Raw genomic sequence first — 27,774 nt, 5'->3', positions numbered from 1 at the left:
AATTTACTTTATTTGTGTTTTTATTTGTTTTGTGCCCATTTTCAACTAACGGAATAAGGATCATGTCTATCTTCCTCTCCATCACTGTAATCCAAATTCCTAATAAGAATATATTATTTTACTAAGAATATATATTTTTACATTATTAAAGTTCTTTTCTCGTGTGCATTTTTGAGAACAAGTATTTTATTATAGTTCACCTGAGGTACCTAATTGAATGGGGCAAGGTAGAATAAAAGGATTAGGTAACATGGAATGCAAAAAGGAAAAAAAAATCAAGATAAAATTCATCTTTTGATTCAAAATACGATTTTGCAGCACACGTGAGCCTTGCAAACAAGGTCATTGTATGGAGAATTGTTAAAATTCTTTTGGCTCCTCTTTTAGGGTAACGAGGGTCAGACTTGGCAGGGCCAACAAGAAAAGGTTGTGGGGCCAAATCCCACTCTCCTCTTACTGCCCCAGAGACTACAGGGAAGGAGGAAAAAAAAATAAAAGAGTCATTCCAGCAGATTGTGTCTCAGCTTCCCCAGATTTGTTCAAGAGAGAGGGGAGGGGCACCAGGTAAGTGGCAGTAAATTCACTAGCAAATTGCGGCTTGTATAACTGCAAGCTCCACCATAACTCTAGTCTCTATAAAGAAGCCACCTCATAGGCTTCCCCATACTGTTTCAAAACACAGCTAAATCTCATACCCTTGGAAATAGAAGTGGTCAAAGAGAGGCTTTGGGGTTTGCTTTTGCTGTGTTGCAATTACCATCTCACACGGCCAAGACAGTGAATTGAGAACCAGCAGACATGCTATGTGGTCCGCCAGGGTAATACAGAGGAATCCAAAAGAGAAGTCAGAAGTGAATTGGAGCAGAAACCTGGGTCTGACTTTCTTGAAGCCAAATAGGGATAAGGCAGCCATTCAGAGCTGATCAATGTCTATCAGAGCAGGATATAATTTGAACTAGCTGTAGATGTCACTTACAAATAATTGGTATATCCAAGTGCAAGGTGCAGAAACTAAATGTGACAATAGGGTGTTGAAATGGAAAAACTAACTTTTGCCACAGTCTCATATATTACGTCTTCCCAAATACTCCTTGACATCATTTTAGAGTGAGAAAGGGCAGTAGGAAAAATTTATTTCAGAAATTAACAATTTTATCCATGAGATTTTGAAGACTAATTTTGAATGCTGACAATAAGACTGTTTAAAACATATTGGACGCTTAATTTTTAACCATTAGAAGAAGACACAATTATTTTTCCTATATATCCAGTTAGAATAAGAGAGATCATGTGACTTGCCTACAATATCTTTAATAATATAGTGTCTGGCATATGTTTAGTGTTCAATAAAAGACATTATTTTAATGACTGAAACAATTAAAGACTTTCTAAATAGCTATGATTCTTGGATTCCAGTGTATTGTTAAGATTAAAAAGAAAATGTAAATGACCTTTAGTCACTCTCCACTGCCCAGCCACACAGCACTCAGAGGAATACAAAGTCCTAAGAAAACAGTATTGTTTCTGGAGCCAAAATTCAAAGTCTAATGAATCATTAACTTTGTCTAAGCTTACTTAAACTTACTACCCCAGGAGAACAAATGAATTAAGAGGATTCCAGTTGCCTTCTCAGGAGCCATTAACAAATCTTTGTGTCAGTATTCAAGGAAATCTCTCTAATAGAATTGTTAACATTTGTAGTTGTCTTAACAGTTTACAAAGCATGGTCATATGTGCTATCCTATGTAGTGTCATTTAATATTTGAAGAAAAGGGCCTTGAAAAGTCAAGGCACTTGGCCAGATACTTCTCACTCAGACTTGGTCTAGGTCTACAACCCAAACAAATACATACATTTCTATTTATGAACTGCAGAACATCCATAATATCAGACATCTTAGATACCAGAATATCTTATTATTACTTTCCTTATGATTTTATTTGATTTTAGACCTTTCTTACAGAACTAATATTTTTGAAGTTTAACTGAGATTAAAATTTAGTATAGAGCAATAGTTCCCACCTACAGTGGTTGTGTCCTTCTGCTTGTTATTGTTGTTGTTTTGTTGTTTCGTTTTTTTTTTTTTAATTTTGGAGGCTCTCACATTAATTTTCCAGCACTTCTTGCTAGATGTCCTTCATTCAAGAAATATTCTGCAAAGTGAAGAATTATCCTACATGTCCGTCAAAATACCTTGCTGGACATACATAAGTGAAAAAACTATGTATATATAGTAATTTGAGCCCATAACTCCTTTTTACATATTAATATTTAAAAATTTTATTTTGGTCATAGTTTAATATAAATATGAATTCTCCCAAGATACAATAATTTTATAAATGCAAGGAAGTTTGTATTTTATTTTTTAGAGCATTATCAAGAGTTAATTACCATTTAGGAATATCGGGTGATTGACAACAGACCTGTTCACGGTATTTGTGTCTCCAACACAGCATAACTATCTGTCTGCATTTTAGCCTTTCCATTTTAGTAATTCTATATGTAGGCATAAGTATCCAACTACTTCATCTGTCTTCCAGCGAAATCATATCCATAGATTTACAGAATAAAGTATATATCATCTTTTAATTAGTTTTAAAAATTGCATATGTAGGTAGAGAATATCATCTATTAGCTTCATTTCAGTATAATTAAAAGTACATTACAAAAGATCTTATACAAATGAGTTATGGAAGCCTGATCATATTGAGAACTAGTGTTTCTTAAATATGGTTCTACAAAAATATATCTAAGTTCAAAATCTGAGGAAAACAACCCAAAAGTGGATTCATTTGGAGTTTCTTTTGCAACCACATAAAACACAGCGTGCATAAACTATCACTGTCCAGTGTTACACCTTCCCACCCATCAGAACCATTCCTTGAGTGTCTACTTGCAAGATTTTGGGGTAGGGTTATTGATCTTATCATATGTCTGGGAAAAGCATGGGTAAGCAACAGAATACCAGTGATTAGGTTGGTAGAAATTTACACAGTGATGAAAACAAACAAAATTGACCATCCTTAGGAAATCACCAGAAAACAGAATTTCAACTCAGAAACTTTAAGGATACAGTAATTCTGACTTTAAAAAGAAGTGCAATGAAGCAAAAATAAAGTTAAAACCAATTTTTGAAAATGAAAAAGTGAGAGGAAGTAAAAGAAACTCTCACTCATCAAACTGTGGGCTTACTTTGTTTTGTTTTTGTTTTTATTTTTTTTTTTATCCAAACACTTTGTGTTCACCTCCATATCACAGTATAATATTAAGAGAACTCTGAATTCAGCAACTCAAGAATAAGTTAAAATTCCTCTAGCTGCACAGTTATCTCAGTATTGCTCCAGAGTAATGCTATGAAAAATCAATTGTGTACTGTGACCAAAAGAACAAGTTCTGGCCCTGGGTTTTAACTCAGTAAAATGATTTAAAATTTGGAAGTAACTTGCTAGCCGTTAGCCACTTCCACAAGTAAACATGTTCAATGATTACTAGAATCTGCTGTGCTTCTTATTCTTCCTCTTTCCTTTATTCTTCTTGTAGCTGAATACAGTCCACTCTCCTCTTCTCCTCACACACATCTCAAGTTTAGATTCTGATCCTCTCAGCCAAGTGAGAAGAGTATTATTTTGATTTTAATTGTATGATCACATCTAAGGTTGAAGAAAAGTAAATGCTGTGTCCATGCTCACAATAAACCCTCCAATCATGCTCACCTTTTGACATAGCATCTATAGAAAGTCCCAGTCCCTGTCAGAGTGGCCCAAATCTTTATACTTTTAGGTTGATTTACTAAGTTTTCTGAATTTGGATCTTACCTGACACAGCTATCTTCTTGCTCTATCAACTTAGAGCTCATCATCTCAAATCACTCACTACTACCTTACCTCTGATTACTGGATCCTAATATCCTCTTTTCTTCAGATTTCATGTCTGTCTGGCAGCTCCCGGTTCTATACAGGGGTTAATGGATGACTGATTCTATTAACGTAAGGCCTCAAAAATCACCCAGCAATATTGTTTGGGTAGGAATCTTGAGAGCATTTTTACTGTTGTGTTTAGGACACTTCAAATTATTGCATTTAAAACACATTTAGCACTTAATTTTCATAAGATATTAGTAACCTCTATCCACATAGCTCATAAAACCTGGGAACATGTCTTAATCCTACATAAAAAATGAATCAAATCTGTTCTCTTCTTGTCCTCAGGGTTTTTAATGATTTTGTCTCATAATTAGTAATTACCAATAAGCTTCATTTTGTGTCTATTGTAATATTGGGAGCAACTTATTTAAATTGATTTCCAACTTGAGCTACTACTAGGTATCCTGTAATTATCTTTTATGTAACACAAACTATACAGTAATAAATGAGTTCCCATTATTAAAGAGAAAGGCCTTTAGATGGTCCAATAATGAGGGCTAACATCATGGTAAGACTCAGCTGGTGCCATCCTGAGGCTCAGAGGATTAAATGGCAATGCAAATTAAATTCTATTAGTATGAAATAATACATTATCTGCAATGCAAAAGAACTTTATTAAAAACAATAATTTCTGAATCATCAGATGTAGGAAAAGGATTATTTACCTTTAAAGGCTTTTGTAATAACATTCCACTGTTCATTTGGTTAAGTTTTAGAATCGCTTATTTATGATCTTAATTGTTATGGCCAGAAAAATACTAAACTCAGATGAATATATAGTCAATTAAAGTACATACGATTTTCAAATTTCAAGTATCTCCTCCATGACACACTTACTTTATGTAAATTCCAGTATATAATTTTAAAACAAAGAAGCAAACGATAACTGGATTCAGTGACTATTACTTCCAATATGTCCTAAATTGGATATCACATGAGCTCAAGGATCTAATGGGACCATTTCAGCATATTTAAAAAATTTGGTTCTTTGGACATCATAAGCACATTTTCCTTTGGTCTAGTTCTTCAAAGTTCAGATGTGTGGAAAGCTAATGGCCTGTAAGTAAATTAGAGCAATAAACATCTTTTATATCTTATTACCCAGGTACATTTCAGATTTACACTATCGTGAAGACATGGAAAGCACACTATGTAAATCCTAACTTTTAACCTTCACATTTATTTTTTGTCAAATGTATTTTATCTATTTCCTGAGCTCAAAGTGAAAAGGCACTATAGGGGCACATCAGAATATCTAAAACACATGTTTCTGGAAATTTGTATATAAATGAAGTCCTAAAAATCAAATTGTATCTTAATGGCACTAGAAATAAAATTTTACTTAAAAAGACACTATTATGCCTTCAGAAGCAAAGAAATCTTTTGAAAAGTTAATAATTACTCTACATAATTTTTTGTTTTAGTATGTTTGAATTTTGAATAAAATAAGGTACTTATATATAATTAGTAAAAATATCTTATATTTGCATATTGTGATAAAAAAATAAAAAACACTAGCTTTGGATTCAGCTGGATCTTGGTGAAAATCAAACTCTAAACACTTAGCACATATCCTTAGCCTACATTTCTTCATCTGCAAAATGGTGATAACATGCATCTCTTAGAGCTGAAATGATGATTAAACTTAAAAACATTTGCAAAATACAAGCATACTACTTGACACACCCTTCTCAACTTTCCAGTTTATTGTGAGCCTTTATATACATTATCTTGTTTGTTATATCAACTGCCTGAAGAGAGTTACTTGTATCTTAATTGAGGTCTAGTATGCATAAATAATTTGCTCAAAAGAAGTGATTAATTTGAAATTAACTCTTTATTTTTTTATCACCATGAAAATGGAAGTGGAAAAAAAATCATATTTTGAGTTACTACTTCTAGGTTATCAAAGCCTTTTATCTAATTTCTTATCTGTTATATGTCTCAGATCTATCACTGGGTGACAGCCCCATTTAAAGTCATTCCACATCCTTAATTGTGACAGGCTGAGGAAAGTTTAGTGGGAAATTTCAACTTGATTTTCTAGGAAGGTAACATCGGCACTCACTTAACGTAATGTTTTCAAACCCACAGTGCATGAAGCAGTATTAAAGTCTTGGGGAGAAGGGGAGAGGGAAGAAAGGGGTGACTTGAAATGTGTAGGAATGATCATTTCTACCACTGAGGACACAAAGTGCTAAAAATGAAAGAAAAACAAATCAAATAAAATCTCTATATTTTAAAAGGAGTAAAAAATAGTTACTTATACATCTTTTATAAATACATCCCAGCTGCATATTAATACCAAATGGAAGAAAGAAACATTTAAATTTATTTTTGTAACACTAACCACAAAAATGCATGCTGTATACAGAATATCCTATCATGAAAAACACAGCTTTAATCTGTCAACAGTTGCAAGAAGATGTTATACAGGATGACAATTTAATAAAAGTCTGTAAATATTCTCTCATGCTGAGTAAAACTCCTTAAATTACAACAGTTTTGGTAAATTTCTTCAACTAAATAGCTATCTAATTTTGATATGAACCTCAGGTTTCAACATCTACAACTTTCTAGTATGTAATTCATTGACACCGGAGGCAGCAATTTAAAAGACTTGAGTTCTTAGATATGGAAAATCATGGCATATATAGTAATAGCTATTGTTTTATAGGTGGGAAGAGATGATTTCCTAAAGGGAATCATTTAATAAAATTTTTCAAAATTATTTCTTGAATTAACTATGTTAGCCACTATGTGAGTTGTGTATATACATACACTCTTCCATTAACCCTTACAAAGCACTGTAAGGGGAATATTATTATTATAATTACCATTTTGAAAATAAATTAAAGAAAAAAAGCAATTAGAGTTAAACAAATTTCCCACAAACAGCAGTACATTGCATAAGAGGTTCAAATCAGGTCTCAAACTTCACAATACATTTTCCTACTAAATAGGACTTAAACCATCTTTCAATTCTTAGTAAGTTCATTTCATGAATCTCAGAATCCTTTACAAATATTTTATTTTTAGTAATAAGGAGGTTGACTAGAATAGTTAAATGAATTTCCAAACATCATAGTAAGTGCAATACTGAGCATTTGTTGAGCACTCATTAGCACTATACTGAGGGCATTACCTGCCTATTCAACTTGACAATGTCCCTGAGAGGTAAGCTACTGTCTGTCAGTATTCCCATTCTCAGTGTAGGAATCTGGTACAGAGAGCTTAAATAACTTGTCCTGATCATACATCAAGTGGATAGTTACTGGCAGTCTGAGTCCAGAGCCCAGAGCCCAAGCACTTAATCAGAGAATTCAAATGCTTCTTACTTAGGGAGTTCCTCATAAAAAAAAAGTAGTTCCAGAAAAATTGTACAGGTCTAGCCGTGAGAGGCAGCAAATACAGACATGCGAATCTCAAGTACATCAGTCAGAGAGGGTTGGAGAGGCCAAGGAAGGATACATCCTGCAGGCTCCAGAGGACTGACTGTCACAAAAATACCTACTTACAATTACTGATAACAGCTTGAGCCACAGAAATATATTATTTAGAATGACAGCAAGGAAGCATCAGTGCAAATTCATCCTTGCCTTTAGAAGAGTGAGAACAGCTAAGAGTCAATTATTATCCATCAAAACATCAATCTTCTTCTATTTCTCTTTCATATACAAACACTGACCATAAAGTCATTTTGTTACCTTGGCTTGGAGCAAACATTTCATGTATCTATTTCCTTACCATATTAAAAAAAAAAAAAAATAGTGCTTGGCATATAAAACAACCTCTGCTTAGCTTATCTCATTTCACAGGACAGAAAATGCTACATATATTTTAAAGATAGAGTAGTCTGAACAGATACAAAATTAACAGTCAATACTGTCATCACATATTTGATAGCTTAACAAATTTCAACTAAAACTATGTAGCTAAAATCCCTACTGGTAAACATCATTTTCTTGAAAAATACTACTTTAACATGAAGCAAATAAGCAGTCTTTAAGATGAATTGTTTTAGGTTTTTTATTGTTCTTTTAAAGGTAAACTGCAGCAGAAAGAAAATCTGACCCAGTTTCCCATGTCTCAAATTCCAATTCTAAGCCATGAAATTGCTTAAGCTGGAACCAGAAAGGTTGCATTTGTTTCAGTTCTTAGTTCAGAATATTCTTAGACTATATATATTATTTAATATGTATTGGTACATATATTTAACATGTATTATATATATCTATATATCTATATATCTATATATCTATATATCTATATATAAACACACATGAATATATGTTCCATATATACATACACATATGAGGTCAAAGAATGTACTGAACTAAGAACTGAAACAAATAATATATAAATATATATATATATATATATATATATATATATTTTTTTTTTTTTTTTTCAATCCCAGTTACTTCAGTTTCCTTACATAGACCTAAGAGGTCTAACTGGATTGTCAATGAACTTTTTCTCTTTCAATTACTTGCCATTAACGCATCCCAAATGTAGGCTAGAATATCGTCATTGTCACAAAACGGTATTACTGAGAAAACACAAGAACCATGACCTCGATCCATCTTGCCACTTAACATTCAGAAAATTAGAATTTAAAATGAATTTAGCTTAGACATTTAAAAATTTACCATCTTTATAACACAGGGAACATTGTTTTAAAAATCAATGATTGTATTTAAAATTGATTCAAAGATTACATTATTACCTTTCAACTTTTGCTTTTTTTACTTTTAGAATTTCTAGAACTATGACGGTGGTGATTTATTCTAAAAGTATATTTCTGACCATCCCTAAAATGGCATCTTATTTTTCAAATTAATACTGTTACTTTTTAAAATTTCTTTGTCAATAAGCAATATATTAGTAAAATTCCTAAGAACCCTGTAATATATTCACATAAATTAGCACAACATTCATAACCTACTAAGGAAAAAAAACCTTTTAAAACCTCATTTTTCTTACAGGATAAAGTCTTTCCATGCTCATCTTTTTCATTCTAGCCTCAAAATATTTGCTATTCCAAAAGATTTGCTTCTGACTCCTTCTTTTTCCTTCAGCCAAAATCCTATACACCTAGATATTATTCCAATATTTTCTCTTTTGTAGAACATTCCCTGACTTTTTCTCCCAGCCATAATTAATTGTTCCCTTATCATGTACGTTCCAAAGAATTTCTATCATAAAATATGCCATATTGTTTAGGACATAGAACATATTTCCATGTCTCAGTCATCCATGGTCAGTATCTTGGGATGGTACTCACTCATGCAGTTGGTTTCTTCTAGTGTAGTGATTACAAATTCAGACACTGGGACTACCTTGGGCATTTTACTGGCTTCTGGCTTCAATTTTCAGAGTATAACTAATACATTCTTTAAAAAAGTCTTTACTTCTTGAAGCCAACATAGTTTATTATACTATCCTTTACCCCTTCTAATCATTTCTTCTACTAACCTTCAGATCATTCCCCTCACATTTAAAGAAAAAATTAAATCAGCTTACAGTCTCCCTCTTCAGTCAAAATTCTGTAATAATTTTGGTGATTTCAGTATATCGAGATAACCCATCCAATTTCGTAGCTCCTCAGATTTTTTTTTCTCTTTTCCTATAGTGATATTTATCTCCAAATCATTTCAGCAATCCATTCATACAACCCTAATCTATAGAGTACCATATGGCTCAGCATTGTTCTACTTATAAAATCTTTAAACTCTTTCCAGCTCTTTCATTTCCTTATTCTTTAAAAAATCCTAGAAATGCTAATTCTTTGACCTGTGAATTTTCTGAGAATTAGTTTCTTCCCATTCTTCTTTTATACTAGTCCTGGAGAACCACATTTTTCTCTCACCAAAAATCTCAGTCAACTTGTCTTCTCTCAGTCAACTCATCTACTTGTCTTCCATCAACCCTAGATCATTTCTAAAATCTAATTGTAGATTTTTTGCATCTAGGCTGCACAGCACAACAGAAGGGAAACCTTTGTACTGACAGACTGAGTCAGTACTAACTGGTGGTTTCTAGAGTACTTTCAAATTCAATAACATACCTAAACCAAACTTATTCATTTCTCACCTAAACTCTGCTCCACTTACTATATTCTCTATCTCAGTTAATAGAACCCCCCATTATTATAGACTTAGACTTCAACATGTAATAAACTTCCTTCTAAATATCTTTAAAATCTGCTCCTCTTCTTAAGTCCCACCATCAATGCCTTAGTTGAAGGCCCCAATATTTCTCACCTTGGTTAGGTCAGCAGTCCCCTAACTAGTATTCTGCTTTTTTTCAAATTTTTTTTTATGTTGCCAAAGTGATCATTTTGAAGTTAATATCTATCTACATCACTCTCCTGATTAAAAAAAAAATAGCCATGAGTGGTTTTCATTTCTGGGAGAATGAAGACTAAACCCCTTAAATAGTGTCTAAGGTCCTGTAAAATCTGGCCCCAGAATATTTCACTAAGCCTCATCTTTGAACACTTCCTCAACTTCTTTATTCTGTAGTCGCTATAGCAACAATGAACTATTGTATACCCCTGCGACCTCCACAGCATGGACTTTTCTGTTTGGAAAAAAACAGACTTTGCCCACCTGATAATTCCTACTATCCCTTCAATTCATAGGTAAAGCATCACCTTCTTTGTAAAGCTGCCCAAGTTTCCCCATGACTTCATATGAACTAGGCAAAGGTAAGCTCTCCCTTCATTGTATAGCCAATGAATTTTTCTATTACCTCTACTGCTAACCACTCTGTATAGCTATTTCTTAAACATCTCTTCTACCAATCTATGAGTACCATTAGAGTAGGAACCATGTCATATTCATCTTAGTTTCCTCAGTAAATAAAACAAGTACTAATAAACAGTAGGTATTTAGTTTATGTTTGTTGAATGACAATATCAGATGTCCTGTGAGAATGAATTAAATGCATGTGGGCATTCACATTGACTAGATGTATGGTATTTCAACTCAGAATTGTTTCAACAGTTGATACCATAATTGGTTCCACATATAGCAAGATAAGGGACAAACTGAGGACATTACCCATATATGATCCCACTCACAGAACTGAACGTCACTTTTTTAAAAAAATGCACCAGAAACTATAGATAACTGAAAATCAAATCATATTACACTAGGTCTTTATTTTTCTTTCTTTCTTCCTTCCTCTCTCTCTCTCTCTCTCTCTCTCTCTCTCTCTCTCTTGCTCTCGCTCTCTCGCTCGCTCTCTCGCTCTCTCTCTCATCTGAAAACAACAACTTGGTGTCACAGAATAAACAGGGCTCTGGAGTCAGCCATCAAATATAATCTCATCTCAAGTATTTTTGTGTGACTTTCAATCAATTACTTAATATTTCCAAAGTATCATTTCTGTACCTACCAAATGTGGACTTTAATATACAATGAAGGGGTAATTGTTAGGAAGATTATGTGAGTGGTGAGCACATAGTGCCTGTCTTACAGATAGCGAGGTAGTCCATATGGTAGTTCTTTTTGCCATAGATCTAAATATTTATATATCTATATCTCCATTTCTATCTATCTATTAATTTTTTTAAGAATACATGTTCAGAATGCATAAGTTCCATATGTTGGTTATACAGTTAGCAAATGTATATGGTGGTCTCTGGGCAAAAATATTTCCTTCCATCTGTGAAGAAACTGTCTGAGTTAAAAAAAAATGTTACTAAGGAAGTCAAAACAACTTCTCTCAGTAATTTATGGGTAACTCGAATAAAAATAATAAATTTATTAACAAATTGAGGCAAATTAAAAGGAAGCAATGAAAGCAGACAAAAGAAATATAAGATGCATGGATTTACATGCAATATGTTTAAATTTCGGACAAATTTCTGGACTAGGCTGGATGTCAGAAATATATTTCAGCATCCAGTTCCAAGCAAATGCAAGATAACACTATCTTCAGGTCTGGTGGGAGATAACATTCCATATAATTGGCTGGCTATCTATTTGTATCCCTAGGTGTGAATCTTGGTCTCCAGACCATCCTTCTGGCCCAGATGGTAGCCGCCTTTCACTCCACAGCTGCCTGGACATCTGTACTTCCTGCCCTGATCTCTTGACAAAGCACTTGTCTGATGGCTACAGAAATATTATTTCTCTGGGTATCAGTTCCTTTAGTTTTGATTCTGTAGGCTTCTCTTTTCCTAGAAATTTAATATTGCTCTGGAGAGTTATATACGCTATGTCACCAGACTTTTTCTCCTTACCATTCATTTTTAAATTATTTCAACATACATTAATTAAGCAACACTGTTTGCATAGTATTATGCTAGCCATTGGGGATCAGAGAAAAAGGAAGAAGAGAGACACAAACAAATGAATAAGAATTATTCCACAAACTTAGAATTCAATGTCTAGACAGCAGAGAAACATGAAAACAAATAATTATAAATAAGCAGAACAGTTGTTTTATTTGGAGTATGTTGAGATATGCATTGAAAGTTTAGGCATTCTTAAGTCTAAGGATGAATATTTACTTAATATTTCCAGTATCCAGTGACTACATGTCTAAAATAAAAATCATATTTGAATTAAATGTATTTTCCAACATTTATATGAAATTTATATGAAAAGTATATCAAAGGTATATACTTTTCATATAAATTTCATATAAATATTTATATGAAAAGTATATCAAAGGTAAATTTATATGAAAAGTATATCAAAGGTATACACATAAAATCTGTTATGCATTTAACTTATTACCTTTGTTAGGAAAAAAGCACACAAAAATTTATATTATCTGGATAAGACAGCATGTGTATTTCTATATTTTAGTAATTTGCGGGGACTGAATAGCCACTGTCAGGGCCCAAGAAGAATAGACTGGCTAAAATTCTTCACATGAGATTTGCAATGATTTAGAATAAAGCAGGGTTTTGGCCCCATTGTCAGATCTGCTTGTTTATTTCAGTTTCCATTTGGACCTGTTAACATCCAGTCCTGCCGATCTGCCTGTTAGCCTCCTCAGAATCCACAGTCTGTCACAGGCGTCACTACCCCAGCTCTCTGGCGATGTAGGAAGCAAGAAAGATTAGCAGGCCCCAAAGCTCACTGGAGGTTTCCCTTTCCATGCTCCTATTACAATCTTTTTTAAAAATTAAACTTGTTATTTCGGATAAATGTAGATTCACATGCCTTTGAAAGAAATATTGCAAAGATCCCCAGTTTCCCCAAATGATAATATCTTGCAAAACTATAGTATAATAGGTATTGACATTGATACAATCCACTGACCTTATTCAAATTTCCCCAGTTTACTTCTGCTTCTGTATGGATATGTATATACATATGTATATGTGTATATGTGGATAGTTTTAGTGTATGTATGTATGGTTCTGTACACTTCTATCACATGAGCAGTTTCATGTATTCACTACATGAATCAAGAAACAGAACAATGCCATCACCACAAACATCCCTTGTGTTGCCCTTTTATAACTATACCCACGTCCCTCTTACCCCTGCCACATATGTTCCCTCTCCATCCCCTAGGAACCATTCGTCTGTTCCCTATTTCTATAATTTTGTCATTTCAGGAATGTTATATGAATGGAATCACACAGGATAGGCTTCCCCCCGCCCCACTCAGCATAATACTCTTGAGGTTCACTCAATTTGTTGAATGTATCAATAATTCATTATTGTTTATTGCTAAGTAGTATGACATGTCATTGCTACATTTTTAGTACACTGTTTAAAAATGGCTTAATAGAAGGGATCATGGACTTTTGCATCAGGCAAGTTTGGGTCTAGTCCCAAGTTATGTGGCCTTGGACAAGTTACTTAAACTTTTCTTTCATGACTACACCAACCTCAAATGCTTTAGAACATTGAATTGGATATTTACAAAATATCTAGCTTGGTTCTTGTCATCAATAAATGGTAGCTAATAAAGGAATAGCAGTCACCAAGAATAAATTCTCTTACCATGTCTTATCTACCACAAATTAGGAGAAAAAATAACTGTAGAAAAGGTCTTTATGTTAGAAATTTTAAAAGCTACCCTAATAATTAATGGGCTTCAATCTTTAATATATCATTATCCTAATTAACTCCTTAGTAATGTTTTTATGCATATATAGTCATTCATTCATTTATAAAAGGATAGTCTTTTATTTCTTTAACAAATTTTCCTATAGCAAATGGGAAGACATTATATTATTCTATGTGGATGACATGACTACTTCATTATATATTAAGGATTGCATCAGGAGTTAACTAGTACTGGTACCTAATTATTGCCAAAGGAATGACTCAACATGAATTATGCTCAAACTAAAATCACTGTCTTTGGAGACATTCTTCACAATTTGACTGGTCATTATGTCTTTTGGCAACTTAGTTTGCTTAATTACCTAGGGGTACTTTTGATAGTATCAAGAAAATGCCATTTTAATCATGAACAATTATTCCACTTATTCGTGAGGGAAAAATTGATATTGATAATGTAAATCTTTGAATTGCCTATAAAATTTCCTAAAGTCTCCATTTCATCCTTAAAAATAAACAACACTTATCTATTACAAACCAGCTCCCTGTCGTGGTTCTTAAAAATGTAACTGAGTCATTCCAAATTAATTTACTCTGAGAGATCAATTGTTTATTGACAAGGTTTAAACCAGCAAAATTTACAGTCAGCTCCTAAAATTCTGTCTCCTTTTAAAATGTCCTCCAAATAATGAGTAATGTATAATCTTTTGTGTTGTTGTAAACTGACACTGACCTCTATTTCTCAGCAAGGGGAATAAAATAATACAGTTGAAAAAGATACACTTTAATAGGTACTTAAACTTGAGAATAAAATTATAAAATGCTATAAATATGGTAATGAGGTAAATAGCAACTAGATCTCACTAAAGTAACCTAGGCTAAAATAATAAAATGTCTTAGGTGGTGGGGAGAGGAAAAAGAGAGAAAAAACTATCTTGAATGTGCCAGACCTCTCTTGGGCAATTTACATCTGCTTTCTCTTTTAAACCTTAGGTCAACTCTATCCAAGAAGTATTACCAGCATACCATTGTACTGATGAAGCACAGAGGCTCTCAAAATTTTAATAACTTGTCCAAAGCCATTGAAAATTCATCCAGGTTCTAAACTTCACCTACCCAAGGATTTCTGCATCATCAGGTATCAGTCACTTAAGCATTCTGCTCAGCTTTCAACTACTATAATAGCCTCCATCTGCTATTTCACAAGTATATATCAATAATATTTGAAAAATTTCTCTAATCTCTTTGGAAGAAAGGTAGCATATAAATCCCAAGTGTTACTCTGGTAAAACCTTAAAGACCAGTATAGCTTCATGACTACAAATAAGCCATTCCTTTCTTTTGTGAACTCTGCTGAGCTCTAAATTCTTATTCTACATTTAAAATATTTTATCTACAATACTTTGTAATAGAGCACTGACCCAAATTCTAGTCTCGGGTCTTTCAAGCATTAGCCTGTGTTTGCCTTTGGGTCAGATACTAGAAATACCAGAAACTCAGTTTCCTCGCCTCTCAAATGAGATTTCCTACCTACTCATCTGCATCATGGAAAGGAGCAAATGAGTAAAGAATATGCAAAACTGTTGGGAAACAGAACAAAAAAAAAAACAAATGTAAAGTGGCAGGAGAAATATTGTTACATGTATAGTGAAGCAGAGTCATTTTGTATCTAGGTCTTCTCTCTTACAATGTGGTTAACAATGTTAAGGTAAAATAAGCCAATCCTTTATCATTAGTGGTATTATGCTGTCTCTTCCATTTGCTAAGAATTTTATCAGAGAAGCAAAATTATATTTGCCCAAATCAGCATATTTATGGCCACATATGTATTTAAGAATGAATGGTAAATGTGTAAAGTGTAGACTAACAATACACTAACCCTCAGTCAATCAATGGTAATTAATTAGAAGCCAAAGCAAACCATTTTATAAGCATAAAATTAAGAAATCTTCCATTATATACTATAAAGCTATTTGCTATCTATGTCATTCTTAGCTACTGTAATTTGAGTACTTTTTAAGTATGTATTTTCTTTTTGTACATTGGGATTTACAGTACAACTTTTAGCCTTTATTTTTATGCAAAAAACTTGACATTTTAAATCTCAACACTAATGATTAACATCTTTGCTTTAGGCCCAAAGCTAAAATCTGGTAGGCCACTGCACATAGTGACATCTTTTCACAGTTACACACTTCAGTAGTTACTAATTTTCCAACCCAGTACCTGAAGAAGACATTTTGATAGATCTGCGAAGGACTTGCCAAACTATTTATTAGTTCAATATATGAAAAAGTACACTTTCAATAATGACATTTTGTTCCCAAAATAAATTTATTTATTTTGTGCTCATTTATTTATTTTTAAATTAAGCTACTTAAAGAAAATACCAATTTCTGAAAATACCAATCACATAAATAATAAATGGCACACTTGAATTTCTCATCTCATTACACTCAAAAGAACTGCATTTTTATCAAAGTCCAAAATTATTTTTTCAGAAAGAAAAACTGCCATGATACTTTATATTCCTCCTATAAGTGAATGACAGGAACATCCTTTTTCATCTTTATTCTAAGTTAAAATGAGGGTTATTTCTCTCAACATCAACAAATGGGCCAACAGTTAAAATAAAAATAGAATGGATGCAGTAAAACAATCCAGTGCTCGACTCACTTTTGATGTCATATCTACAATGTAATATGAATGATCGCATCAAGACTCCAAGCATTTATTAAACTTCTTCTATGAGCTCAGAATATTAATAATAGTTTTTAAACTACATGAAGATCAAGACCTAGGATTAGAAGCTATTGGTTTTAATAAATCAACTGATGTTTTATAATTTATCTGCTCTCTCATTATTTATAAGAAAAATAAACTTAAAAACAATTTTGGAAAAAGTTTCTTATCTTACTATCATAATAAAACTAAAACTTCTTTTTAATATGTTAAATATTAGCTATTACATATACATGCATATTCCTTATGTAGTTTTCATTATATTGCTAACACAATTTTTTTGCTTTGTTAAAACCTGACATCACTTAATAATTTTAAATTGCCTGATCCAAGAATGAATGTGTAAGTAAAAAAGTGTTATAGACACCATCTCATACTGCCTAGTATTTAAATGGTGAGGTGGTTTTTGCTTAGCACCAATGAGCAGAGGCAACAGGTTCTATTATAAAACTTATACTATAACTAAAGAGTAGTTATGTGTTTTTCCCACGGTGCTAGAGAATATCTAGAAAGGACCAAGTGATCTTGAAGTCAGAAAGAACAATGTTATGGGTTGAACTGTGTCCCTCTAAATTTATATTAAGTCCTAATCCCCAGTACCTCAGAATGTGACCTTATTTGGAAAGAGAGTCACTGCAGATTAATTAGTTAAAAGGAGGTCATACTGGAGTAGGATGGGCCCCTAATACACTATAACTGGTGGCCCCTTAAAAAGGAAGTCCTGTGAAGAGATATACTTTCACACAGGGAGAATGCCATAAGAAGACCGGTGTTATGCTGTCACAAACTAAAGAAATACCAGGAGCTAGATTCTTTCCTAGCACCATCAAATGGAGTATGGTCTTGCTAACTCCTTGATTTTAGACTTCTGACTTCCAGAACAGTGAGAAAAAATTTTTCTGTTGTTCTATGCCACCCAATTTATAGTACTTTGTTACAACATCCCTAGGAAACCAACACAGCCAAATTTTAGGAGATCATACAGTACTGCCCTCTATACACTCAACGAAATATAACACCTTCCTAAGAAGTGTTACGGTCTCTTTATTCCCTTCAAGTCATTCCTCAAAATGCCACCACACTGTTTTTTCTTAACTTAATAATACATTCATTTAGGGAATGTAAATCTGTGCACCCACTATGGAAAATAGTATAGAGATTCCTCAGAAAATTAAAAATAGAACTTACATATAATCCAGCAATCATACTTTGGGGTATATGTCCAAAACAAGATATGGAAAAGATATTTGCATTCCAGTATTCATTGCAGCATTATTCATGATTGCTAAGATATGGGAACAACCTGTGTCCATCAACAGATGAATGGATAAAGATGTGGTATAGATATAGATACAATGGATTATTCAACCATGAGAAAGAAGGAATCCTGCCATTTGAGACAACATAAATGAAACTTGAGGAAATTATGCTAAGTGAAATAAACCAGACTGAGAAAGACAAAGACTGCATGGTATTATTTATAAGTGGAATATTTTTAAAAAAAATAAAATTCATAGAAACAGAATAAAAAAGTGGTTGTCAGGGGCTAGAGGTGGGAGAATCAGGGAGAGGTTGGTAAAAGGGTACACAGTTTCAGCTACAAAATAAAGTGTGCGGATATAATGTATAACATGGTGACTATAGTTGATAAACCTATATTACACAATTGAAATTTGCTGAGAGTAGAACTTAAATGTTCTCACGAAAAAAAGAGGTAAATATGTGAGATGATGGAGAAAAGAAAACCCAAAGAATATAATAATTATCTCAACTAAACTCAAAATGAAAAGTACTGCATCTCGGATTTTTTTTTTAAAGAATGTTATCATGTTTTACTCTCCTGCTTAAAATGACTGTAGTGACTCCTCTGTCTATAGGAAAAAGTCAAACACAGTATAGAAATACAGCAGTGATAGATTTAATATTTATAATACCTATTATGGACTATACATGGGGTTTAGCCATATTTGTTATATTTTCATAGCATCTCTCTGATGAGTTATTAGTATTCCCATATTAAAGGTAAAAGAAAAAGTGAGGAAGTGAACTGCCCACACCACTAAAGAAGGACCAAGCCAGGATTACACACAAGGCTGTCTTCCTCCAACACACACAGTTAGCCATCATGTGAAAACTAAGATATCTGAAAATCTCTTCCACATACAGCTACTATTTGTATTATACTTAAATATTATTTCTTCACTTCACACCAACCTTCCCACCACCCTACCTGCCTTCTCATGCACCCATTTTAAGTTATTTGCTTTATATTTTTGCTAGGTTTTCCCCTGCTCATTATTTTTCTAATATATTTTTTTTTCCCCTTCACCTTTGAAAGCTAAACCAAACTGACAACTCTCATATTTAAGTGCTGGCGATCATAACCTCTCTGAAGTCTACTTAGTTTCTCTTTAAGGAAAATTTGATGATCATCATCTACTTTCTGAATTTATGATAATCTAGAAAGATGCTAATTATAGCATTTAGACAATTGTATTACTATTTACAAGTTTATATCTTCTTTCTAGATTGTAAGATTCTTAAGCACATTGTATCTATAGTACCTACACAGATGAGATACACTTGAGATTATATAAATGAATAAAAGATAGAACATTTTTTCATATAAATGAATAAAAGATAAAACATTTATTTAGACATAATTGACAAATAAAATTGTAAGATATTGAAAGTGTACACATGATGATTTGATATACTTCTATATTGTGAAAGGACTCCCTCCATCAAGTTAACACATCCATCATCTCACTTATTTACCTTTTTTCACTTCTTGGTGAGAATATAACAATGCTGTTAAGACGCTTTCATGTTTCCAAGTTTTTGCTATTATAAACCATGTTTCACTATTTGTACTAAAATGTACATCCTCTTTCTCTTTAATAGATCCTCTCTAAAGCCAAAGAATAGAACATTCTCTGGCCCCATAGTAACTCCTCAGTACACATGTTAAATAAATGTTGAATCTTAAGCATATTTCCTTAAACATATGGAATATTATATAGTAGTTAAAATGAAGGACTAGATCTATATGTATCAACATTGTTAAATCTAGAAGACATAATGTTAATGTTGACAGGTAAAAACTAAGTAGAGAGAAAGTATATGTAGTTTCATAACTGATATGGTTTAGATAAAAATTTGAAAGGCACATTTTGTAGTGTTTGTGATCAAACATATATGCAATATGTAATTAAAAATCCATGTGATTAACAAGTGCCAACTTCCTAGAGGGGAAAGGAGACTAAAGGGATAAGATAAAGGGATTTAGCTATTATCTGTCATGTTTTATTTCTAAAGAAATATCAAAACAAAAAGTCACACGTTGAAATAAGAGATCTAAAATTAATGTGCCAAATTCTTATCTTAATTTTTAAATCAGGTTGAGAAGTGCCTAGATATCTATCTGCTTTACCGTTTTCTGAATTTTTTTCATTTTTTGAAATATTTCATAGTTAAAAACAAATCATTTAAAATGTGTAATGTCAATGTAGAGGGAAATGAAATAGAAAAATTAACATCATGCAAAAGAAACAGTAATAATTGCTGCAGACAAGATTCATTCATAAATACTAAAATTAGTGGACAAAAAGTGAGAAAAAATAGGATGTTTGCATAGTCTCAAAATATCTCTTCCAAGGTACTTGTAACTACAAAGGTAAAGACAGCAACTTTACAGTGGAGAAACCTAGTAGACATCATGTTGAAGGTGGATAAGTAGAAAGATATATGACATCAAAAAACACCCGGTGCCACGCACTGTGAAAGAAGTGATGTGATTTTTCTTGTATTCTTGCCAAAAATGTGTAACTTCATTTGAATCACAGGAAAACATCAGACAAACCTAAAATGAAGAACATTCTACAAAACAAGTGACTTATTCTTCAAAAGGGTCAGAATCATGAAGGTCAAGAAAAAACTGAGGAACAGTCACAGACTGGAAGAGACTAAAGACAGATAACAACTAAATGCAATGTGGAAACCTATATAGGATCCTAGAACAGAAAAAAAGACAGAGAAAACTGGGGAGATTCGCTTACAGTTTTGCAGTTTAGATAATAGTCATACCAATATAATTTTCTGGTTTTGATCATTGTACTATGGTTACACTACATGTTACCGTTAAAGGGTGAGCAATGTTGAGAAAAACTCTATTATTTTTGCCATGTCTCCGTGCATCTAAAATTAATTATTTTAAAAATGTAAAAAAAAAAAGTATGCATTTCAATTAACCACACAAATTTACCCATGGAAATTTACCTCAAGAAAATAACCAGATAAACCCAAAGCTATATATATGCTTGTGTGTGTGTGTGTGTGTGTGTGTGTGCGCGCGCGTGCGCGCGCGCGCGCATGCATTCTATTATGAAATTGCCTAAAAAATTAAAATGGAAATAACCTAAATGCCCAACAAATAATTGTGTTACATCTACTACATGCAGCCATTAAATTTATGATATTTCTTTAGATTTACTGACATACAGAGATGTTTGCAGTCTACAGTCAGATTAAAAAAAAAAAGAAAAAATACATATAAAATAAATCTAACTACTTTTTAATTCTTGTACTTTAGGTCCAAAAAGTTTCTATTTCTAAATATGTGTAAAGGAATCGCTCTTAAACAATATAGAATAAAATATTACAATTTGCTTTGCTTTTTATGTAAATTAGAATAATGAGAGCTTTGTATATAGACATGTATTTGCGATAGTTCTAATAGTGCAATCAAAAATTATGTTGTTTTTAGAATTCAAGATGTTTTGGTGATGGATACCATAAATGCTAATATCATAAATAAAGCTACTCATCTTTATTATAATTTTAGTAGTATCCATGCAATGTAGGCTTTTTTTTTTTTAATTTGTCACTGGAGCAGAGTTTTCACCCTCAGGATAACAATGAATCTATGACACATCCAAAAAGAACTGGGATCATTTTCAAAGTAAGACAGCATCATCAAGAGAGTCCCTGTTAGGGAATGATTGATCTGTTATTCATATCTCTGTTCAGGAGAAAAGATCTTTAAACTCTGCCATCCTTTGATTTAAATGGAACTGTACTGTTTCTAACATAATTTTCCTTCAAAAACAAGAAATTCTTCAACATTAATATATCAGTCATGCTTTCAACTCCCTTCATAGTATAATTTTAACTCTTACTGAATATAATTCATTTAAAATGATACACATTTTGGTCAGAGATTATAGTTTGGTCCAGAATTGCACTAGTGTATCATATTAATAGGGGATTTAATTTTTAAAAAGAGGATCCTTAGCTTATTTTTGTCTATGTCAATAGAATATGATTGTCAGAGGAGAAAAAGGCTTTATGTAACTATTGCAATGCTATGACTTATCAGAAATTTAAAATTGAGAGACATTTAAGAGAAGATTTGTAGCTAAAGGTTCCAGTCTAGGCATGATGCTTTTTCCAACTATACCACAATTTCAACCTCAATCACATGCAACAGTATGGTAAAGCGTGGACTGATCTATTAAGCACCTACAAGGATACAAAGATAAATAGCTAGTCCTTGCCCTCCAAATGTTAGTGAGAAGAAGTCAGGCATATAAACAAAATACTTGGGCAGCATTCCATTATAATAGCAATGGGGGCTAGAAACTAAAAGCCACTACAAATCCAAAAAAATGTGAATAATTATAACAAAACTCATATTATGGAAACAATTTACCAAAAGGATTTGGTCACTACTATTTTAGATCTTCTAATTACAGTTTATATTTCCCCTTTGCATATTAACAAATGCACACATCACATAGGTAAATGTAAATGCCTTCCTTTGAAATACATATATATTTTTATTTTTCTCATGCTGTTCTAGACAAAGACTATTTTGAACACATACCTAAAGGATTTTTTTTGATAAGGTGATTCAAGTAGATTGAAGCTAAGCACTGTTTACAGATGTTGGAGTCTTTGGTGTCAATTCTGTAAACCTTATCACTTCAGTAGAAACATAACTACACATTTATTTAACACTGGTCTTCAGAATATCTAAACATTTTGACAGGTATGCCATCCTACCACCTTTGTTTGACAAATGGAGGAAGACATACTTCATAAATGTTTTCAATCTTGTCATCAATTTAACAAATATTTCTAAGGACCAACCATATGCCAGTCACTAATATTGAATATTTAATGAGCCACTGAGATGCAAGTTGTGGCTCTTGACATTGAAAAACTCATTTAGCAGTGAAAATTTAAAGTGGTTGGAGAGCGTTTAAATAGAAACACATATAAAAAAACAATAACGCAGTACAATTTCTAGGGAAGTACATTAAACTTTAGAAACCATCACATTTGGAATTAGTATCCTCATTTATAAAATATACAAAGTACAGTTACACTCACAATGCATGATGGGTCTGAGAATTCCATGAGAATACTTGTGAAGGTGTCAGAAGAGAGCTTTACCTACAGTGAGTACTCAAGGACTGGAAATTTCCTTACTTTTTGCCCTAAGATCACAGAGGGGGGAACCGCTAATTGTCTAGTGCTCATTTTTTAGACTTTTAATTGTTCCCTTACTCAAGCTGCTTATTTCTTTTTCATAAAGGCAATGATCTGGCCATAGTTATTCTAGAAGGGGCTTCATACATTTTTATACTTCTAAAAATTAGATAACAATCCCATTTAAATGTTCATTTCCAAAAAGCATCATCTTAGTAAAAAGATAAGAGATGGTGTATATAAAGATTTGGTGAGAATTCAGGAAATTATTAAAATTTTTCAAAAGTTCATTTTAGGTCCAACTGGGAGAGTAGCCCTTAAAAATGTACTGATAAAGATTTAAAGTATTTTGCTTTTGCAAAAGATGTGATTTTTTTATTATTCAGAAAATAGCATTCTCTTAGCTAAGATATGTGCATAATTCAATAGGGACCCAGTTCAATTGTTTCATTTTCTGGAGAAGTACATTTTTTAACAATTCATATTGTTTTGGCACAGAAATAAATTACAGTGCTGAAAGGCCCAGAATAAATATAATGACAGCATACCTCATGCTGAATACTCCTCCATCTTCCCAACAGTTTGCTACAGGGGAAAAACATCTAAGAAGTACTTCTACAGTTCTTTCAAACAATGCACTCCTACTCATTAAGCAGGATTCCTTTGGGGAAAAGACTGTTGATAATGGAAGAGAATAGCGCTGATTTACAGATTTTAAACTGATGATATTCAAGGAGCTAGGCTTTCAGGTGTCTGTGAATTCACTGCTCTATAGTTGACCATTTCCTGTTCAAGGTTACTGACTCTTATAGGACATATTAGGGAAGAAAAGATGAGATGTTTAGAAATGGAACATGGTTCCTAGCTCATCTACCAATACATCCCCAGTCATCTTTAGACTGCGGCTTTTTTCTGATTCATTTGTGGGTGGTGTTAACTAACACCTTTAGGAGCTTCTCTTGTTCGACACAGTTCTTTACAGTATATTCCTAATTTATTACTTTGGCACCAGTTTCTATATATACAAGTACTTTCTCTTTTATAGCATATGAATTTTTTTCTGTATTCTTTTAATGGGGAAAAAATATTTTTTAAAGTCATTTTTGTCCTATTTTCTCATTTCAATAAACAACAGAAGCATATATCAATATTCCTTTTCTGCTGTAAAACCTTAATAAGTAAGTCAAATAACAGGTGCAAAGATAATTTTGATTCATTTTGATTCATTTTTTCAGTAAATCAATTAACGAAACCATACTATCCACTAAAATCATTGTTAACAATCATATCACATGTCAGTTTTAAACAGCTTTTAGTTATAAGCACTTAATGCTTAAGTCTGACAGCGATGAAGGGAGACATAACTAAACACCTTTTTCAGATAAGAGAACTGAGACTCAGAAAAGAAAAATAAGTTGTTTAAGGTCATATAACTAACAAATGATAAGTTCAGGATATGAACTTATGTCTGCCTACTCCAGAGGCTATCTTCTACCATTTAACTCACTGCCTTTCAAATATTTCTTTGTCAAAACTGAAAATTATTATTTATAACTAAATATTGCTTGATGCTTTTTAAATACTTAATAAATTGATTTACACAATTTCTTTGTAATGTGCCTTATGATATCTGGTACAAATAGAAGACTTCCAGACTAGTTCCTCTTCACTCTAAAGTACATGTTTAGCTTAGGTTTCTCAACTTTGGCACTGTTGACATTCTGAGCAGGATAATTCTTTATTGGGGGTAGGAATCTGGACTGTGCTTTGTAAGATTTAAAAGAGCATCTTTGGCCTCTACTTATTAGATACCTGTAGCATTCCCCAATTTGTGACAATCAACAATATCTGTAGACATTGCCAGATGTCTCCAGGTAAGAACTATTGATTAAGTTAAAAAATTAATGAAATTGTATACTAAAGGCTAAAAAAGCTTCCAATTTCCTACAGAGAATCAAATATCTAATATTTTATAAGGAATAAGTCAAGATAGGAAAGAATGCAGGATAGGAAAGAATCCATCTTGAGAGAAATATATACCTTAAATGGATCAATTCTGAATCGGCACTTAAACTGCACAGATTATTCCAATAATCTAAAATATATTTTAGAAGACTAAACATAGTTATATGAGCAGGTTTTAAGATATCTTAGATGAAAGACATCTTAAATTATATAACCTCCTCAATTCATATGTGAGGAAATTGAGATAAAGTACCTTGGTCAAGGTTCATATTGAAAAATAAAAGTAGTAGAACTATGCCTAGAAGTAAATGATCTGTATCTCAGTTCATTATTCCTTCCTTGTGTATTAAGTTTAGGATCTGCAAGCGCCTAATTGACAATGGAATTGGACAGCTTTAATATTTTTCTTCTTAAGCTCTCATAAGGTCATAATGTTCTTTGTAATAAGTGCACATGAGCTGAAAGAAGTCTTCAGCAACCAATGAAAGATAGCTTATTTATCTTTCAGTGGGAGGGTAACAGAATTATAATCCATACAGTGAAGAAAGAGTAAAATGATTAAGAAATTTACTATGTACAAACACTCACACAGTCTTATTATTTGAGTTCTGACAGGTCATGCCTTCAGTAATCAACCCACAGCAATTTAATTAGTAAAAAGCTACTGTCGTCTGATTAGCCAGGATCCCAAATGCTATTGCACAGATTGCTTCATGCTCTGATTTGCCCTGTTCCTATGCACATGACATGAGTTAGATCACTGTTTATATTAATTATATTGGTAAACTTTTTTAATCAATAAAATGGATATTCTAATGGCCTTCACTAAATGGCCAAAAATACTAGATTATTCTATTTATTTAATCATTCTAGACACTTTATAGTCATGAATGACAGCTGCATTAAGAGATAGCTAAAAACAAAGAATAGTATACATTTCTCCCACCACAACAAAGATTTGTGTCTGAAGAAACATGGTTCTAGGTAAATGTGTGCCAAATATCTAATCAAAGAAGAAATTCTCTTTCCAGATAGTGGAAGGTAAACTCAATATCCCAAGGGGAATCATTAATGCTCTGCGTCATCATTACCACTATGTAATATAATAATAACCATGTACTCTTACCACAAAGTTCAGTATGGTACTTAATGATGGGACTTGGACTCTGAAATCAGACATACAGTCAAATTCAGATGTTCCCACTTATCAGCTATGTAATACTAGGCAAGGTATTTAAGTTCTCTGATTTCAATTTTGCCATCTAAAAAGTATAAATAGTATCACTCATCTTTTGTTAAGGCACATAATAGTAAATATTAAATATTACTATAATTGTCATAGAGTCATCGACCAAATTTCTTCTCTTGGAATCCAATAGAAATTTCATAATTTTTTTTTTCAGTTTATTACTCTACTTTTAACTCTTTTGATCCTATTCATCAAAATTCTTCTTTAGTTCATTTCTTTCCATCTCTGCTGCTACAACACCTATGAAAGGTATGATAATTTTCAAGTGGACTATTATAATAGATTTTTAACTGGATACCACTCACTCATGTTTGCTCTCCAACCTTGAAATGTTTCATAAGCTCTCTCCTGCTTTACAGCTGAGGAAACTCAAGCTCAGAGAAGTTCATGAACCTGAGGCCACACAAAGAGTAAATGATTGAGTCTGAAATTGAGCCAAACTTCCTTCTAGCACTATGATACCACCAAGTCTAATGTGAAGAGAGGATGGACTGGAAAGACTCAAGTAAAACATAAATCAGTATTTCTCTCATCAGTCAAAGGGACTTTAGAGTGGATAATATCAGATATTTTGGTACTGATTCTTCATTTAAAACTAATAGTAAGTTTTTAGAATTTAATACTGTCTCAGATAAAAAATAATACATTAAAACAGTTATTGTCCCATGTTCAGTTTTACCTCTGGGTTGTAAAGCTGAATTTTATATAAAATATCATGTTCCAAAGATCTTTACTCAAATGGCATTCTCATAGTAATTGACTATAGTGATTTTGATCCTCAATTACCCAGGAAATTTAATAGTTTTGATAACTTTCCAGAGGTTATAATAATGCAAATATATTCAGAAACTTATGATTATAATAATGCAAATATATTCAGAAACTTATAACACAACATTTGAAAGTTGGAGGAGATAAATTTCAAGACATATATCCAGAAAATGTCTTTAATAGACTCTCAAGTATGTTTTTCACTTGAAAAGTAAAGGTATGATAGGTCCAGTGTGGTATTCTGTTTTTCTTTGATAACCGACTTTTGTCCCCAAAGCTGTGATATCTGAAACAAGTGATCAATGGATGTCAGTTGACTTTAATAAGTGACTTATTGTACAATGGAAACTACTTTAAATTCTCTCTAGATGCTTTCACTGTGTGAAAAAGATAAAGTTCCACATAGCTTGGGATGACATAGTGGAACATAATTCATCGGTCTCTGCTGTCTCTATGTCATCAAGATTTCTACAGAATGGCAAGAATAACCACTCATTTAACTAGACCATGTGCCACATTTTCTCTTGCTATATACTTAGGACAAGAGACCTACATAAACCAACAGAGTAAAAAAACAACAGAGGAGGAAACC

The 27,774-nt window shown here is 32.5% G+C and overlaps 1 protein-coding gene and 1 long non-coding RNA gene across 15 annotated transcripts in view; one reads left to right on the top strand and one right to left on the bottom strand.

Moving 5' to 3' along the window:
- The window catches only part of LOC120604400 (uncharacterized), a 149,911-nt gene extending 129,132 nt beyond the window's left edge, over positions 1–20,779 (top strand). Inside the window, exons 4-7 of one of the 2 annotated variants that reach the window (XR_005653324.1) lie at positions 10,570–10,635; positions 11,930–12,072; positions 14,957–15,101; positions 20,551–20,779. This is a non-coding gene — a long non-coding RNA (uncharacterized LOC120604400). Of the gene's footprint in view, positions 1–10,569; positions 10,636–11,929; positions 12,073–14,956; positions 16,346–20,550 lie in introns of those variants that run through there. The other variant, XR_005653323.1, reaches the window with a different exon arrangement.
- The window catches only part of NLGN1 (neuroligin 1), a 957,494-nt gene that overhangs the window by 521,844 nt on the left and 407,876 nt on the right, over positions 1–27,774 (bottom strand). The gene's annotated exons all lie outside the window — the stretch shown is intronic.

Source organism: Pteropus medius, unplaced genomic scaffold (genome assembly GCF_902729225.1).
Source record: "Pteropus medius unplaced genomic scaffold, Ma_sr-lr_union100, whole genome shotgun sequence".
In the NCBI taxonomy this organism is placed as follows: Eukaryota; Metazoa; Chordata; class Mammalia; order Chiroptera; family Pteropodidae; genus Pteropus; species Pteropus medius.
This window is presented reverse-complemented; position numbering and strand designations above follow the sequence as displayed.